General features: G+C 38.1%; 1 protein-coding gene across 4 annotated transcripts in view; it reads right to left on the reverse strand.

The window, feature by feature from the left end:
* TMEM117 (transmembrane protein 117) overlaps nucleotides 1-18866 on the reverse strand; it is a 212957-nt gene that overhangs the window by 123054 nt on the left and 71037 nt on the right. The window contains exon 2 of one of the 4 annotated variants that reach the window (XM_084285636.1): nucleotides 14139-14273. The exons of the other annotated variants lie outside the window; for them this stretch is intronic. The gene's annotated coding sequence lies outside the window, so the exon portion shown is untranslated. The remainder of the gene's footprint in view (nucleotides 1-14138; nucleotides 14274-18866) is intronic. 4 annotated transcript variants of the gene reach the window in all.

Raw genomic sequence — 18866 nt, forward strand, 5'->3', positions numbered from 1 at the left:
CCCTGCAGAGAGGGACTTGGGGGTTCTGGTGGACAACAAGCTCGACAGGAGCCAGCAGTGTGCACCTGTAGCCCAGAAGGCCAACTGCAGCCTGGGCTGCATCAACAGAGGGGTGGGCAGCATGGTGAGGGAGGGGATTGTGTCCCTGCCTTTGTGAGGCCCCACCTGGAGCACTGCATCCAGGTCTGGGTCCCCCAGCACAAGAAGGATGCGGGGCTGTTAGAGCAGGTCCAGAGGAGTGCCACTAAGATGATCAGAGGGCTGCTGTAGCACCTCTCCTACGCTGAAAGGCTGAGAGAGCTGGGGCTGTTCAGCCTACAGAAAAGAAGCCTACAGAATGACCTTATTGTGGCTTTACAGTACTTAAAGGGGACTAAAAAAGATGGAGGTGACTTTTTGCTCAATCAGATTAATGACAGGACGAGGGGAAATGGTTTTAAACTAAAAGAGGGGAGATTTAGAATTTAAATGTTAGACTCAGAGGGTGGTGAGGCACTGGCACAGGTTGCCCAAAGAGGTTGTAGATGCCCCATCCCTAGAGGTGTTCAAGGCCAAGTTGGATAGGGCCTTGGCCAACTTTTATCTAGTGGGTGGCATCCCTACTTCTGGCTGAGGGGTTGGAACCAGATGATCTGTAAGGTCCCTTCCAACCTGAGCCATTCTATGATTCTATGATTAGCATTACATCCCAGTCTCTGCAGTATTATTTTCATTTAAAAACACAAAGAGAAGATGATTTGTTTTTTAAAATATGGATTTGGGGCTGCTAAAAATGAAAAAAAAAATCACTTTTTATTTTCACGTTTTAATTTCATGCAAATGAGAGTAGCTGACATTTTTTAAAAAGCCATGCTTGCCTCATGATGCAACATGGGTATATATTTTACCAGTAAAAATATATATATATTTTACAAAGTAAAATTAGTTCTATTTTGAAAAAATCCACAGTTTTCTCTTTTTTAGCTAGTGATCAGAGTTTTCTTTAACTGGTTACTCTGTTTCATGTCTAAGACCCAGGTCTGCCAGGAGGGTTAATGGCTGTTGGGTTCCATATAGCTTTCATGATCCACCTGGGTTTTATATAGTTTGTCAGAAGGATTCTGTTTGTTTTGCCATACTCAAATTCTGTAGCAAGGTACATTCATATTGCATGAGCAGCACAACCTAAGAAAACACTGACTGGAAAAACACAGCAGTTAAAGCTCATAACTGAGCAAAAAGCTCTTCAGAAACAGAGAGGATAACTAAATAATTAAAGGCTGAGGAGCCCATGCTTGTGAAAGCTATAGATAAAGGACAAGCTTGTAACTGGGATTTGGGACAAACCTACTATTAATCTTTGATAATAAAACTGGAAGCTGCTAAGCAATGGAAACTACTCTTTCCAGGCCAAAGCCTGTGGAAGGCAGACCGCCTTTTTCATACAACAAGATAAAGCAAAGGAACCAAAAGACAAAATAAAATAAAAAAATAAAAAAGGGGGGGGGGGAGGGGGAGAGAGATGAAGAGACGAAGTAGAAAGACATAGTTCTAAAATAGTCTCAAAAACATCATCATCTTGTGATGTCTACATCCATGTTGTTGCAAAAGGTAAGTTAATAACAGGCAATCAGAAAATGATGTAGAAGCACCATGTATTTCATCACTTTTTGGAGTTCATACCAGAGTGTGCCCAGATCAGACAAAGAGGGAAACAATAGCACTACCCCCAGAGCAATTTTTCACAGAAAAGGAGATTTCAATTTTTATTTATTTATTTTTTTTTTTAAAGAAGGATGACACTTCAGCAGCCTCCAAAATGATTAACAGTCTGAAAGCACACAGAGCACTTTTAAGATGGATACAGATGTATGAACCACTGTGATGCTATCAACATTGTTACAGGCACTGAAAGAAAAGCCACAGCCAAAACTCAAGGCTGAGGTGGTGTCTTCCTGACCATCACATGAATTTAGGCACTTACATTTAAGCATAAGACAGGGATCCAAACTCTCAATGGAGCCTTCAACAAGATAGCAAGTGAAGATTAGAGTACAATTTGTCCTTACTCTACTGTAGATGTGCTAGGTGAAAGAGTTGTATACCTTTTGTTACTGCAGGATGGCTACTGTGTCAAAACACTACATTCACATACCAAAAGCCATTGTTAAACCTAGGTCACTACGTCATTCCAGGTGCTGTGACGTATCCTGGTCTCCAGCTGATAATCCAGATGGATCTGGAACTCCAGTAAATCCCATGACACATCTGACAATCCAGACACATCTGAACTGAACCTAGATCTAAATGGACTGCAAAGAGAATGTTGACATTTATGGGAAGTTGTAGTTGCCTCATTGTAGACATTTAATGGCTACAGGGCATTGGTGCATTTTAACAATTTTTCAGATGGCTTTTTGCATACTCCAGAGTATCTAAGGCACAGCACACAGCATGTTCTGTACAGAGTCTACAGGAACAGCACCCATGCACCCATGAAGTAGTAGCTTGAGGCTCTTCCAAAAGGAGTGCAGGCCTAGCTGTCTTCTATCTTATGAAAAGTGATTAAAAGTCTGTACATGTTCTGCAGTCTGATACATGCTCTTATGAGGCAGTTTTATTATCTGGCATTCCCCCTAAATAGTCAATTCACTGAATTCATCTTCTTCAGTGCACCTGACAAAGTGGAACATGTTGACGATGGCCAACAAGTGACAGCATGGGGGTTCACACAGTCTGAAAAGATGTGTGTTTTGACATGTCATCACAAGCTTCTTGATTTAGCAGAGGCAAAGAGTGTCAGAATAACTGAAAACATACAAAAAAGACCGTAGATACAGTTCCTGATCCATATTTTGCACTCTAAAATGACAGAATGGCAAATGAGAAACATGGTAGCACTTTGCTCAGCTGAAAAACTACCCCTCTGCTGCCAGAAACTGGAGTCATCTGGAATCGGAAGATGCAAAGACAGGATCTGCTGACCTATAAACTGGCACACCATAACGAAAGTGGTGTTAACACATAGCTACCTGCCAACAGTACAGACAGCACAACACCTAGTCACACAGTCACCAACCATTCCCAGTGAATACTTTGGAGGTTCAGATGACACTTTTTCAATGACACCAGAACGGAGAACATTAAGAGGCACTGAACCACATATTTGGCTTGACAAGGCATCAGTGAGGTAACTGCTACTAGAGGCTCAGCAGGCTAATCTACAAGGCACAATAAAACCAGGATTCAGTAACGGCTAGACCATAGCAGGCTCTTTCCTGAGACAGATCCACGGCACAGTGCAGAACACCTGAGACTAATGAACTGAGGCTGCAGCCGAACACTGTTTGTTAGTAACTTATTTATACATGTTTTCGGAAATCAGGCACCAGACCTGTAATTCTGAAAACTTCTGCTCATCAGCCTACAGGCCCAAGGGCTGCCTAACATACTCTGGGGACTTAGTCTTTCAAGCTCCCAAGCCCTCCCAAGCCATTTAAAGTTCTGCTGCTAGGCATGTACAGGAGCGTCTCACTAACCACAGGAATAAGCATTTTGGCTTCTGGCTCACATCTGTATTGATTGATATCAGTAAAGCAGTTATTCTTCCACTTGGTTTGCCTGCAGAGCTCCATCTGCGAAGTGTTTTGCAAGCCTGCCTAGTAGACAAGGCCCGCTGGAAAATGCAGCAAACACTGAAAAACACAGCAACCATATTTCTGTCTGTTAATGTAGAGAGGTGTATGGACCTTACTTAAATGGTAGGAGATGCATGAGATACAATCACTCATCCAAGGAATACTGGTTCAATCTCTTTCCAGGTTAGAGAACTGCATCTCACTATCAGAACCCATAAGAAAAGAGGATGAGAAATATATGTTTCAGCCTATTCTGGTGAAGGATAACTGAAGATATATGCCTTATACTACTTTTGCTGGATTTGAGTGGGGTACCTCTTCACGACTTCCACATATGAAAAAGGAACTTGCTTTCTTCCAGTTTTAGAGCAGTTAATTATTTTTTTTTTTTTCATAGAAGCTGGTATGGTGCTGTGTTTTGGATTTAAGATGATAATAATGCTGGTAACACATTGATGCGTTAGCTGTTGTAGAGCAGTGCTCACACTAAGCCAAGAACTTTTCAGCTTCTCACACAGCTCTACCAGTGAGGAGGCTGGGGGAGCACAAGAAGCTGTTCAGGAACAGAAGCAGGACAGCTGCCTCAAACTGGCCAAAGGGGTATTCTATGAGTCATGCTGAACAATAAAACTGGGGGGAGTTAGCCAGGAGGGCTCCCACTTGCTGGGCATCAGGTGGCAGGTGGTAAGCAATTGCATTGTGCATCATTTGTTGTGTATATTCTATTATTATTATTGTTTATTCTTATTATCACTTCCTTTTCTGTTCATTCACCTTTATCTCAACATGTAAGTTTTACCTTTTTCTGATTCTCTCCCCCATCACATAGAGACAGGAGGGAGGGAGTGAATGGCTGTGTGGTGCTCAGCTGCCTGCTGGGTTAAACCAAAACAGTCTTTTCTAGCCATCATATGAGCCTCTGTATAGGCTACAGGGAGAGACTGAGGACAGGAGTCTGGATTAGATCAAAAGTATAGGGTAATTAAAATGCTTAAAGTAAGTTATTTTACTTTGAGTAAGTTACTTAAGTAAGTCAGCATCCTGAGACCAGTTAACACAGGCTTTAAAACATATTGTTGTCCTTAATATAGTTCCTTCGGCTGAAGGTAATCTTCATGAGTGTTGACACACTCCCAGAGAGTTTAGATGTCAGAATCTGATACACCTACATCACTTTTTTTAAGCCAACCTTTAAATGACACAAAATCAGAGAGCATTAGTGGCTGAACTGGGAACTGAACCCAGATTTCTCATCTCATAGATGAGCAATGTTCCCCATCACTGTGCTAAGTGCTTCAGTGCAGAATGCTGTACTACTCCTAGAGGTTCCACTACAAAGCCCTTCCTACAGATGAGATAGTCTGAGAAAAAAAAAAAAACACAAAAGATGACAGACAACAGAGTTTGACAAATTGTTTGATTACTCAAATGTATTATACCCATGGGATTTTTGTTCATATTTTCCAAGCTCTTTGCTGTTCTTGTGCATTGTATATCACTACAGGTATATTCTGTTTAGCCAGACAAAACAAAACAAAACAAAAAAGTTGAAGAGAGCATTTAGCATGTCAGCAGCAAGTAATGGTTACACTACTCAGCCAAGGGCAGGTTGCCTGAAACACTTCTACAGCTACCGTGCTAACAGATGAAGGCTCACATTAACTTACATCACAGTCCTATGAACTTCCCTCCACACTCACACAGGCACAATCACTGCAGCAGTTTATTTGTAGCCACTTATACTTCCACTTAAACTCTATAACAACTGTGTAAATTATTTTCCTGAATGACATAAATGACATCAATGACATGAAGAGTTGTCTCTTGCCTTTTTTACAGGCCTGTTTAACACTATGGGAGAGGATAAAGAGATTTACATTCTGCTAAATGATTTGTTTAGTGAGAATTGTTTTAGTGGCTAATCAAACAAGTTAGAATTGTTTCATTTTTTAGTATCTCTTTGAATAGGCTAGAAAATTTCTGTAAGTAATCGACGGGTCTGTGTATGAGCTGGTACCGGATATGTCTTATTTGATTCACTCTATTTGCCTCTATATTATGATATCAAAATAGTTTTTCAGTAAAAAGATCCCAAATGCCCAGGAGCACAAACAGGACAACTGGCCTTGAGTGTTTTTTTTGAGGGTTTAAATCCGATCGTGGCTCACCACTCTATACCACACCACAGACATACAAGTTTGCAGTCTTAGCCCTTCCTATATGCATATGGAGAAGGACAATTGCCTATTTTCAACAAGCTGTTAAACAGCAAGCTAGATTACACACATAAACATTGATGAAAAATGTATACTGAGTTTCTAAAATTTAGAAAAATGTAAATATGTGGATTTTTTTAATGTCTAACTTTTTTTGAATGTTATAGGTTTGCTTCATCTGAATTCAGATAATTTTTTGGCAAGCAATATTTAAAAAAAATAGTTACTAGAAATTGAAAATAACAGAAACTAAGGTATATAACAGGCATTTGGGAAGTTTAAGTTAGTTTAGATGGTTGAGGAAGGTGATTGTTCCACTCTATGCTGGTACAGCCTCACCTCGAGTACTGTGTGCAGTATTGGGGCACCACAATATAAGAACGACATAAAACTATCAGAGCGTTTCAAAAGGAGGGCCTCAAAGATGGTGCAGGCTCAAGGGGGGAAGACCTATGAGGAGCAGCTGAGGTCCCTTGGTTTGCTCAGCCCAGAGCAGAGCAGGCTGAGGGGAGGCCTCATGGCAGCCTGCAGCTCCCTCACGAGGGGAGCGGAGGGGCAGGCGCTGAGCTCTGCTCTCTGGGGACAGCGACAGGACCCGAGGGAACGGCATGGAGCTGGGACAGGGGAGGGTCAGGCTGGGGGTTAGGGAAAGGTTCTGCACCCAGAGGGTGGTCGGGCACTGGGACAGGCTGCCCAAGAAAGTCATCACAGCGCCTGGCAGAGTTCAAGAAGCATTTGGACAATGCTCTTAGACACATGGTCTGATTTTTTGGTTGATCCTAGGAACCAGGAGCTGGACCAGTGATGATCCTTGTAGGTCCCTTCCAACTCAAAATATGATTTTATGATTCTACAATTCTATGAACACTTTATTTTCAGGAAGCTGTACTGATACCATGCAGCTGAATGACAAGTAACCAAAGGACTGTCCTTTCTGCATGGACTAGGGGACTCCTAGTGTTTCACTGAACACTGGAAGACACTGCAAGAACTTCTTGTGACTTTTGTGACTGGAATGAGACAAGGTGCTTCACTACACTTGAGGCTGGATCAGCGTTAGCTTTGAAAAGCAACCCGCTGGATGTGGTTTTGAGAATTGTAAATCCAGATGAATGCAATCTGCATATGGATGCCAATTTGTAAAGCGAGGGAGATATGACATATGACTCACCTTACACTTTGCATCAAACTTATGTTAACTTGAGGTGGAGGAGTGTAACTGCTGCTAAATAGGGTACTTTTTTTTTTTTTTTTTCTCCAATACATCAGTACAGTGTGGTAAGTTTTTGTTTTGACATTTTTGTTTCCAGAATTTTGCTGCAGAGACATCAGAGTATCTGAAGCTGCACAGACATAGTCTGTGTAGTCAAAATAGTAGTCAAAGTTATGAGAAAAAGACGATCAAGAGAAATTTATTATTATCAAATGGCAGGTCATACATAGTATGGAATCACTTAAAGGAAAATATTGCTTTTAATGGACTGGGGAAAAAAAATGAAAATATAAGCATATTTGCAGCATATTTTCAAAACATAAAGCCTTCCATTTCTCAAAATTGAAAATTACCTCAGGGTTGGGTTTGAAATTTATGTTATTTATTTTTAGAAATATTTAGCTAGATTTTTTTTTTTTTAATCTGTTTCTATAATTATTCCATCTTTCATTCTAAACTTTTATATCATAAGCATTTTCAAGATTTTAATATCTTTTGCTGGTTCAGGACAGAAAATTCTTTTAATTTGCCAAAATTCTTGTGAGACTGAAAAAACTTGTCCAAATCACTTTGGAATAGAATTTGTTTTGCAACATTTTTCTGAAAGAAAAATGTATTTCTACTTCAAACTACAACACAAAATAAGGTCAGGTATGCCTTTAGAAGATTAAAAGCTTAACTACGGATAGGAAAACATTCATCCTATGGTAAAAGTCAAGGGAACTTGAGGCTTAATTATATCTGTAAAGTATCAAAATCAATTTACCAGTTTTCTATTTTCCTTTTAATTATTGTTTCACAAGAAACTTCTCATGTTAACTTATGAACCAAACTCAGATCATGTAAGCAAAGTTCTCAGAGTGTAACATAGATTGTATAGGACTTTTAATGACTGTTTTTAATTATCTGGACCAATCTGGGATTTTGTATCATGATCATTAAAATTTTGAATAATAGTTCAATAGTGTCAAGGTTGTAGAACAGGTGATTCTGTGCCAATATTTTAGAAGTAGTTCTTTGTGTTTTTTTTTGTTTGTTTGGTTGGTTGGTTTTTTTCCTCTGTAAAGATAACTAATATTATAAATGAATGAGTCAGGAATAAGACAGTAGGTGATAACATCTGAAACTGAATGGATGGATAGCATGGGCAGAATCCATCTACTTTGAATTGCAGAAGTGCTCTATAAAAGGAACACTGAGTAAGTAATACCTGAAGCGGAGCTTGTGGGGTGTTGGCTGTATTTGTAGAATGGAGATTGGAATATATGAAAGTTTCAGGGTAAGGTGAAGATTTCTTAAGTATCTATTAGAATATTGAAAGATCCACCAAATAAGCAATCAATAGTAATTAAACAGAGTAGGTAAAATCACAGAAAAAAAAAAAAAAAAAAAGGGTTGGAATGAAATTCAAGAGATGATCTTGTCCACCCCCTCAACAGGGCTAATTGACATTAGATCAGATTGCTCAAGGCTTTCCTTGCATAAATTGTAAAGATTTAATTTTATTTAAAATAAAATTAAAACATTTATTTAAAACTATATATCTCACAAACAAAGCTTACCCAACTTAAATATCTAAACAAAATTTAAAAGGGTGCTAGAAACTGAGTTCACTTTACAGCTCACTGCTCTGGTCTTCTAGTTCAGAAGGTCTCTTTCTGTTCTGGGAAAACCTCATCCATATAACACAGTCCTAAACAGTCTGAAGAAGGATAAGAGCACTTCATTTTTTTTTTCTTCACATCACTACAGAGTTAAGTATTTGTTAAATATCCTCCACAAAATAAGACAAATGTAAGTGTTTTAAAATAATATAAATAATACAAAAGTTAACCATGCACATAGGCATATATTATTAATGCAGCATATGAGTTTTTTTGATTTATTTTTTGACATTGAGAGATAGAACAAGTCAAAATGATAACAGTAAAGTTAACTGAAAACTTAATCAGTCTCCTATAGGATCTTGTTGTTATAGGATCATGTTGTATATGGGCAAAGCCTAAAAAGTGGAGCAGAGGCCCTTGGAGAAACTTACTAGTAACTTTCTAGACACAGTAAATAGTAACTTTCTCGACTAGTAACTTTCTAGACACAAACTAGATGCTTGTGTCTGATGCTCAGGTGATACCTTCATGAACACTAATGGCTCTTACATCTGTGCCATGGATTCCTCCAGTGGGTGTTGGGATCGCTTGACATGCAAAGATGTTACACACTGAATTTGACAAGGACCATGGAGTGATAATCAATCAGCCAAAACCAGTGAAAGTGAAATGCAATAGGAGAAGAATAATATCAAAAAATATATATTTAAAAGAAGGAAGAGAAAAGAGGAAACTGGACTGACTTAATTTGATAGGAGGGAGATGACAAGATGAGCATATGTAAACTCATAAATAGATTTCAAGTACAAAATATTTGAATAGGAAGAAAGGTGAGAGCCAAAAATGGAATTGCTATTGTCACAATCCTCTATTGGTTTTAGAAAAGTGTTTAGATTCAGATGTATTTTGCTACTCCTCTTGTAAAGATTCAATTGTCCAGAATCTCAGCATTTCAGAATAAGTTTCACTACAAAATGAAAAAGAGAGATGCATCCTTCCTTGAAAAGCATTCAGCTAAAACCTTCATTTCAGACAAAGGAATATATGCTTTCTATAATGTTATTTTAGTGTGTCTATCTGCTTACGGATGCTTTGCTGCATGTGTAGATAAAAGGAGGCTGAAACTACAGTTTGTTCAAGGAATTGGAAGAATATTTTAATAGAGACTTGAAGGAATATGACAGTTTGGAACATCATTATGCAATGGTAGAGATGAATATGCGGGGTCTTATGAAAAACAAAAATGGTATTAACATGTCACCCTTACTATGCTTTTGAAAGAACTGTATCTGCAGAAACAATAATTCAGCCTAAAAGAAAGAGAGAGAGTGAGACTTTATTCACATGGAAGATGGATATTGCAATTTCATACAGCCAAAGAAGGAACTCTAAATAATGACCTTCTAAAACATTTTACCTGTAAATGTTTTTTTCCAAAATGTTGTCCAAGTTCTACAGTCTGTATACACATAGACGATACTCTTGGCCTAAATCAAAATGAATTAGGAAACTCTCAGATAAGAAAAAGTTATTCTTTAAAGTCATTTACAGGTGCAACAGAACAGGAAATATTTTTTCTGTTATGTATGATTGGTTTCATATCTATGGAAGATGACTAGTGCATATCAGCCCTGCTATAGTCCATAATACCAGACTTGAGATATAGAAACTGTTGGAATTGTTCAGAATAAAAAATATACCGTGCTTACAGGTACTTTTGTGGAAAAAATGGAGCAAATAGTGTCATGAAAACTCAGAAGCCAGTCTAAGGACTTGGTTGACTTGTCTCATAATATAACAACAGCAGCAGATTGCAGAACAGATGGAAAAGAACTAGACTTCAAGCAATATACAAATTGAGGAGATTGCTTCTTTACTATATTACTTGAAATTGGTATATAAAGAACAACTGGGTCTAGGGCCAGTCAGTTGACAAGAGCTGGCATATAATCATGGCAGAGGATTTCAGATGGAAAATGCAGGGAAGAAGACAGTCTGTTCTTTCACTCGTCTGCCAAAGCAAACACCTTGATTACAACTACTTGACCATCATCTGTACCATACAGAACATATAGCCCCAAAGAGTTCAACACTGGATCTGCTACAGATTTGCTCTGCATTGTGCTTACTACTATATTCTCTTGTCCTTACCCTACTCAGCATGTACATAAAATTATCATTGAAACAAAGGGGACAAATTGTCAGAAATTGTTTAAGGATTTGATCCTAAAATCAACATAGCTCAACATATTGCATATTATCACAGAATCACAGGATCATCTAGGTTGGAAGAGACCTCCAAGATCACCAAGTCCAACCTCTGACCTAACACTAACCAGTCCTCCACTAAACCATATCACTGAGCTCTACATCTAAACATCTTTTAAAGACCTTCAGGGATGGTGACTCCACCACTTCCCTGGGCAGCCCATTCCAATGCCTCACAACCCTTTCAGTAAAGAAGTTCTTCCTAACATCCAACCTAAACCTCCCCTAGTGCAACTTTAGCCTCATCCTGTTGCCAGGCACATGGGAGAATAGACCAATCCCCACCTTGCTACAGCCTCCTTTAAGGTACCTGTAGAGTGCAATAAGGTCACCCCTGTCCACTTTACAATACAGCCTTCTTTTAATAACTTCAAAATGAATTATCAGAAGATAGGCATATGGCAGAACCACACACTGCAAACGTATGTTCAAGCACTATCATTTGTAATACAACTTTAAGACACATAACCGGAGAAAAGACAGAAATTTTGGTGTGATCTTCATCCTCATAAAGAATATTCTTCTATTTTTTCCCATGCCATCAAACAATGGAGAGAGCTAGGTATATATGTGTGCATATTTGATACCCAGACATTAAGTTTTTAGCTATATCTTTAGGGGCAGTTAGTTACAAATGCTGGGATTCATATCATGTAACTTTAGACTTTTTTAAGAAGTCTCAATTTCAGATAGTAATTCTAGAATCCCCTATAACAGTTAATTTCTTTCCATCATCAATGGAGGAGAAATAAGCACTTTAGAGATGCAATAGATGCAATTTATCTGACTTATCTTAGACATCTGTACCAGGTCGGCTGGGATGGAGTTAATTTTCCTCATAGCAGCCCATATGGTGCTGTCTTTTAGATGTGTGACCAAAACAGTGCCGATAACACACTAATGCTGCCTTCCAGAGTTAATTCACAACAACATCTCAGGATGAGACAAATCATCTTCTGGAGGTCTGAGTTCAGTTATTAGAATTATATATTTTTACTAAACCAGTCTAATGACCATAAATTGTCCTTGCAAGTCTATATACTTCCCAAACTGCAACTAAAACCAGTGAGACTATGGAAAATATAGTATTATATAATATAATAATCTTTAACTGAAAAAAAATAAATCTTTTGTTAAGATGTAAGGTTGAAAAGTATATATATCTGAATATCCGAATAGTGTAAAAGGTTACATGATAAATCATTGTCAGTAAGAAATTTTTATAGGAATTAGCAAACTGCAATTAAGATTTCATTAAAAAATGAGTTAAATCTAAAGTTGAACAGATGGCTATCAGGGCAGATATACACAGAATCAAATAAACTACAGAGTAGATGTTCTATCTTTGTCTGATGCTTATGATGGAAAACATATCAAAGAACTACTGTTCAATGATAATCTCATCCAGAAATAATTTTATAGTGTGAGAAAGTTATCACCCACATATTACTGGCTGAAGCAAATAGTGTCATTAATACAAATACCTTGCGATCCTAACATTAGATGCCTGTAAGGATTCAGGAATGTAATGTTTACATTTATTTTTCAAGTATTTCCTTATTGATTATGTGGGAGATTTTTTAATTAAACTGATATTCTACAATGATGAATTGAGGAAATAGAAGGCTGCTGGGAGGCTCTGCAGAGTAATTAAAAACCTCTCTGCTCAGAAACAACCACCACAAAAATTCTTTTTGCAGTCTGAAACCAGTTTTTTAGGATGTGAGAATGGTTGGAAGTGCCTGCTCTGAAAAAGATGAGGCTGAATGTAATTCTTCTGCTAAAAATGTATCTTTTAAGCCTTGTACAAGAATATTTTGTGTTTGTTTTTTGTTTCGTTTGTTTAAAAAAGATGATAATAAACAGCTCCCTTCTTGCAGTAAGGCGTATGCCACTGTGAAAGTGGAAGGCAGTAAAATGCTATGAGAACTAATCAATAGAAACTGCTGGCTAGAGGTGGAGTATGAATACATTATCATATTTCAGGACTTGTAAATCCCATTTGTAATCAAAATTTAAATACATAAATTTAAAAATATATATATTATTTTTTTCTAAATGAATATTTCACTATCTGTATGTCAAATATAAAATGTCCCTTTGTGTTTTCTAAAACATCTTTTCCAAATGCTCATATACAAACAGAAAAATATATCTAAAGCTGATCATTAAATCAGACATAATACCGAACACCTCCTTTTGGTATATGGACTGGTTCTGGTTGGAACGGAGGTAACTTTGCTCATAGCAGCCATACAGGACTGTGCTTTGCATTTGTAGCTATAACTGTGTTGATAACATACCAATTTTCTGGCTTTTGCTGAGTATTGCTCTCACAGCATCAAGGCTGTGTCTCCAAATCCTTCTCAAAAGGCCAGTAGGCTGGAAGTGAGCAAGAGGCAGGGAATAAATTTCCTCCTTTTGCTTTGCTTCCATGCATGGCTTTTGCTTTTTTTATGACACTGCCTTTATCTCAACCTACGAGCTTGTCCATCTTATTTTCCTCCCCCACCCTGTTGAGAAGGGGAAGTGAGAGAGTGACTAGGTGGGTGCCTGGTGGGCCAACCCAATATATTAATATCATACTGACTTTCTAGTGCCTACCTAATGTAGCAAAAAGAGTTCACAACTGATAAAGCATACTCTGATTTCATTTTAATAATGCTTTAAATATTACTAAAATAATATTTTATATGAATCATAAAGCAAAACCGGGGGGATTTTCAGAGACACCCAGCACCTATATTCATCTTTTTGAAGGTTACCTTCATTTATGTTTGGCTTTCACTGATATATTGTTAAAATAAATATGCCTAGAGATTTCAAAAATATAAGCGATCTCCTTCTGTTAACATCACTTGTTTACAAAATCAATACCGACAGATTTGTAAAACTGAATTTTCACATTTTGTTCAACTCGTTGTAATCTAGATATAAGTACTGCTTTCCTATGTACAGATCAACCTTATGTCATTCACTATTGGTTGCTATCTGGGACATCTACATTTAGGTCTTCATTTCAAAACCTATGAATCAGAAACGTTCACAAAATCATATATTTATAATACATGTAGCAACCTAATGAGAAATCTCAACATTATCTCAACACGACAATGCAGGTGATCTGCTAAAAAAACAAACAACAAAAAAAAAAAAAAAACACCAAAAAAAAACAACAAAGCAAACAAACCAACAAAAAACAAACAGAAACACTCACATGTTTGTGTTTATCTCCTGTAACGTTTAAAGATTTTTTCTGTCTTCTTTCGAAGGCTGTTCAGTCAGTAGTCTGCCACATTTGTGAACTGAAATTCCATTCCTTGTTCTGTACTGCAACTGAAAACGAAATCCTCTGCCAGATAAGAGACAAAAGAATGCACTGTGACCCTGTCCCTTTTGATTTACTGGTTGTACAGGCACACTGTGCATTACATTGACTCATCTCTTTAATTTCCCCAAAGGTTACATTTCAGAGCAGGTAGGAGATCTGCCCCTCACAGAAATCCAGTTCCTCTTTTTCAAAACCAGTTTTCAAATTTCTTGTTATACTGACTGGAATTCAGCTGTTCTACAAGTGAATCTTTATTCTAAATAAAAAGCACAAGCAATAATATGAAAGAATGAATTTTAACTATTTTCTTATTTTTGTACTTCTCCTGAAAGCGTACAATAATTTAGGTTGTAAGGAACCTCTGGAGATGACTTAATCTAAACTCCTGCTCAAGGCAGGGCTAACTTCAATGTGATCAGGTTGCTCAGGGTCAGCTGAGTTTCAAAAGCCTCCAAACATGGAGATTGCACAACTTCTCCTGGTTGTCTGTTTCAGTGCCTAAGCACCCAGTACTTCCTCTTTTTTTTCCCCCCCTCCAAAATCTAGTCTGAATTTTCCTTGCTTCAACAAAAACTGTTTCCTCCCTATCCTGTCACTGTTACCTCTGAGAGGAGTCTGGCCCCATGTTCTATATACTCTTCCATTTAGGTAACTTTAAAAAACAGTCAGATACTTTATAGCCTTCTCTTCAGAGAAAACAGAACTCCCTCAGCCTCTCCTTGTATCTCCCATGCTCCTGCCCCCTTCTCCTCACAGTGGCACTGCAGTCAGTCAGCATCTCTCTTGCATGAGGAGCCCCAACCTTCCAGGAGGACATGCTCCACAGACTTCCCACAGACTGCTCAGCCTGGAGCTTCCTGGGCCCTCCTTCCTCCTTTGGCAGATGGACATAATGTTTGCCTTTCACAAGTTATCAGTGATCTCCCCACTTGCCCTGACCTTTCCAGGATGACAGAGAGCAGCCTTACGATGATATCCATCAGCAGTCTTGGTACCCTCACATGTAGTCCCACGCACTCAGTACTTAGGACATTGTTACATCACTGGTAACTACTTGTTTGATGTTGCTTACATAGACCCTGACTTGAACCTTCTCTGGGGAAGGTTGTACCTCTTTATCCTTGAACTCTGCTAGGTACAGAGACCTGGAAGCACATTTCACAGCTAAACATCAATGCAAAGAAGGTTGAGGCTCGGAAAGTTTGCAGGCTATACAAAATGAGAAGGAGGCTGATATACCTGATGGAATTATGCTGCCCTTCACAGGACATCAACAGGCTGTTTCCCTTTGCACTTGTGAGAAGAGGGCCACGTCCAGTGCTGGCCTCCCCAGAACTGAGAAGACATACTGGAGTAAGTCCAGTGAATGGCCACAAAGAGAATTGAGGATCTGGAGCATCTTTTTCTCTTCTCTCAGAAGTTTAAGCTCTTAAATTCATGGTCAAGCCAACACTGCCGTTAGCTGCCCCTGACCCCTTCTGCTTTATTCATGAACAGAGGGTTCAGCAGAGTACTACAGTCCAACTAGAACCTCCGCTAAAAAGCTGTCTCCAGTGCTTTCATAGGTATCTATGCTTTTTGCAGAAGCTTTCAGTATCTATGCCATATCTTCTTGCTCTACTATCTGATCTAAAAAATATATAAAATAAAATACTAGAAATATACATGTACAAAGATTATGAATCAAAAAATGTGATGTGACATAAAATTCCATTTTGGGGTGGAACGAACATTTTAAATAGCCTTTATACGTATAAATATGGAACTTAGAATAGCTCTGCCAAAATCTTGAAATGTTTTCATTGGATTTGTTGAAATTCAACATGCAGCTTTCTGCTATGCCTGATCCAAATGCTTTGAAGTCATTTAAAAGATTTTGTATAAGCTTCACATGGATTAAATCAAGGCCAATGAGTGCTCATGCACATTCACATGATGTCTGACTAAAATGGCTGCTTTGAAACTTCTCTTGAGTTTCAGGTAACTGAAGAAAGCTGAACATAGAGTTCCTTCCAGCAGGATTAACTCCAGGAATATGATTCAAGCTAAACCACAAAATGAGTCTGAAACAGACTTCTGTATTGGATGATTTAAAATATATTGGCTTTTTTTTTTTTTTCCAGAAATCTCCCATTTTGCTTGTTTAAAGTTTATTTGTGATGAGCATTCTGAGTTGTGCACTCAAATTTTAAAAATTTCAGATGAGCTTCAGCCATCTTTACAGCAATCATGTTGTTACATAAAGAAAAACACAGCTCAAAGCAAAAACAAATGTATTATTTGGCTTCAGACTAAAAAGCTCACAAAGATTTCTTGTTAAACAAGAAATTAGTAACAGAATGACTAAGAAAGGGCTATACATTTGGATAGATAAGAAGCTATCTTCACTGCACTCTCCTTGGACTTCAACTGGACTACTGAAATAGAGAGTAATTAGCAACTGACTTTTTGCCGTTGCTTTAAAGGGAAACAAGACATAGGCATTAATTCATCACATTGTCAGGAAGCATTTCTAAGACTAAGACAAGTCCTTGTTACAAGCAGACCACTCAGGGATGAAAGAAACCATGTCACAGATAAGAAATATAATGGTCTTCCTCCACTGGACAGTTGGGCTTTTAATGTGCTGTGGCTATGATATAGTTCTCCAGTCCTTTTCCAAGGACTGTTTCACCAGGACTGTTACTGTTTCACCCTCTATTCTCTCTACCCAGTTGCAACTTGACAGGTTCTGGTGCAGGCTCATATCCATACTGTAACTAGTATGGCAGGCTGCAACATGTACACTGCTGCCTTGTCATGCAAAAGGACCTGTTGGAAGACAGCACTAACCATATGGCTTTTTCCAGATAGACGAGTAAGTTAGGATTTGGAAAGTAAGTGCATGAACTATGCTGGTATCATGCATTCAGTCTGCAAGAGAAACAGCCTCAGCAAGATAAGTTTTCTTGGGGTTTTGCACCCCCTTTCTTGTTGTCTTTTTTTTTTTTTTTTTTTTTACTGCAGTCCTAACAGTCGGCTTGTTACATGCTTCTCAATGTCTCTCAGGTAAGATTTGGTTATCAGCACCTCCACCTGTCTCAAAATGTGACTACCATTAGATAAACCTGAAAGCCCAAATGAAAATTTATTTATAGAAAATGAGCTTTTTTTCCCTGCAAAATAGATGTTCATTAAACTATACAGCTATACCATTGTTTTTTTTCCCCCCCTATTACTTTTTAATTGCTGACACTTTTGGGTCTTCTTTATCAGCTTAATATGAGAAGGAAAACTTTTTCCACTGAAATCAGTGGTTCAGTAATTACTGTTAACAGGGATGACATATAATTAGGTGAGTAAGGAGCAAGATTTCATCTTGTCACAACATGGATGATTGTTCTCTGAGATAAAGTGGAAGTAAAGAAATCCAAAGTGGTTTAGCCAGACAGGCAAGGTAGAAAACAGATACACATTAGATGAACTCTCTTATCAGACATTTATTTTCATTAAAAATCCATGCTTCCCTTAGGAAAAAAAAAAATTAAAAAATAAAAAATGTGGTGAAAGTGTCTCCTCATTAAACAAAAGCAAACAATTAACTTCAAAATAATGAAGGCAGAAAAGATTGGTATGAGATGAAGTAGATCCTTTTTCTCTAAACCCTTCACAGTGTTTTAAGTCCTTCAAGAGGAAAAGTAACCAAGGGTAGCATTTTCTTGATGCCACCAACAGTGCCGGTTTGGGACAAATATTAGCTTTTGACATTCTTAGATGACTTCCAGGACACAGAGAGACCAAAAAATGGAACTACTCTTATGTTAATAGGAGTACTTGTTCCCAGAGATAGTCTGGGGATACATTTCCAAAAGATGACAAAAAGAATAATGTATGAGGATACATGTTTGATAGGCCAGATTTGGAATGCTGACGCTTTGCATTCTTCTTGCTGCAAGATCAAAACTCATTCATTTATTAAGAATTAATACTTTTTTTTTTCCTGAGATATTTTCAAATAATTTGAAAGTACTATAGTCAGCTTGAATAAAATATATACAAAGTATAAAGTAAAAGTAAGGACCATATTCAATGTACTTTATCTTGAAGTTCTTCTGACCAGAGCTGCAGTAAAGCAAAAGAATCTGCTCTGATACAGAAGACATCAGCAATAAGAAACAAAAGGTAATGAAAAGCTTTGTCATCCACCTATCTTTGCCTGGGCAATGCAGGCACTACAGTAAGCTTTTAAGAGAAAAAAGGTTTTAACCACAACAGTGGCCTTCATTATTAGGAGGTATTTCATCTACAAGCTGATGCCCACAACTGCAGGAAGAAATTTATTTTTAAGGCAGGCTGAGTGAGGAAGCGACTGCTGCTTGCTGGAACAAGAGCCATGAAACACTTATGTGGCAAGTGCCAACAAGAGAAGTGATACTGAAATAGAGCAATTCTTGTATAATTGCAATTTCAGACTTTGTGTGGCCTCTGGTCTCACTCATCGGTCTTTCCTCAATGGAGTGAAACTACCCACAGTAGGTAAGGTTGTAACCAGAGCAAAAGCAACAGCTGTTTCCCTTGGGGTTTGCAGTAGGATCTTGTGGCTCTGACTGCCTATCTCCCTGCAGATGCTACTTA

This window comes from Netta rufina (assembly GCF_964035555.1).
Source record: "Netta rufina genome assembly, chromosome: 1".
NCBI classification, from domain to species: Eukaryota; Metazoa; Chordata; class Aves; order Anseriformes; family Anatidae; genus Netta; species Netta rufina.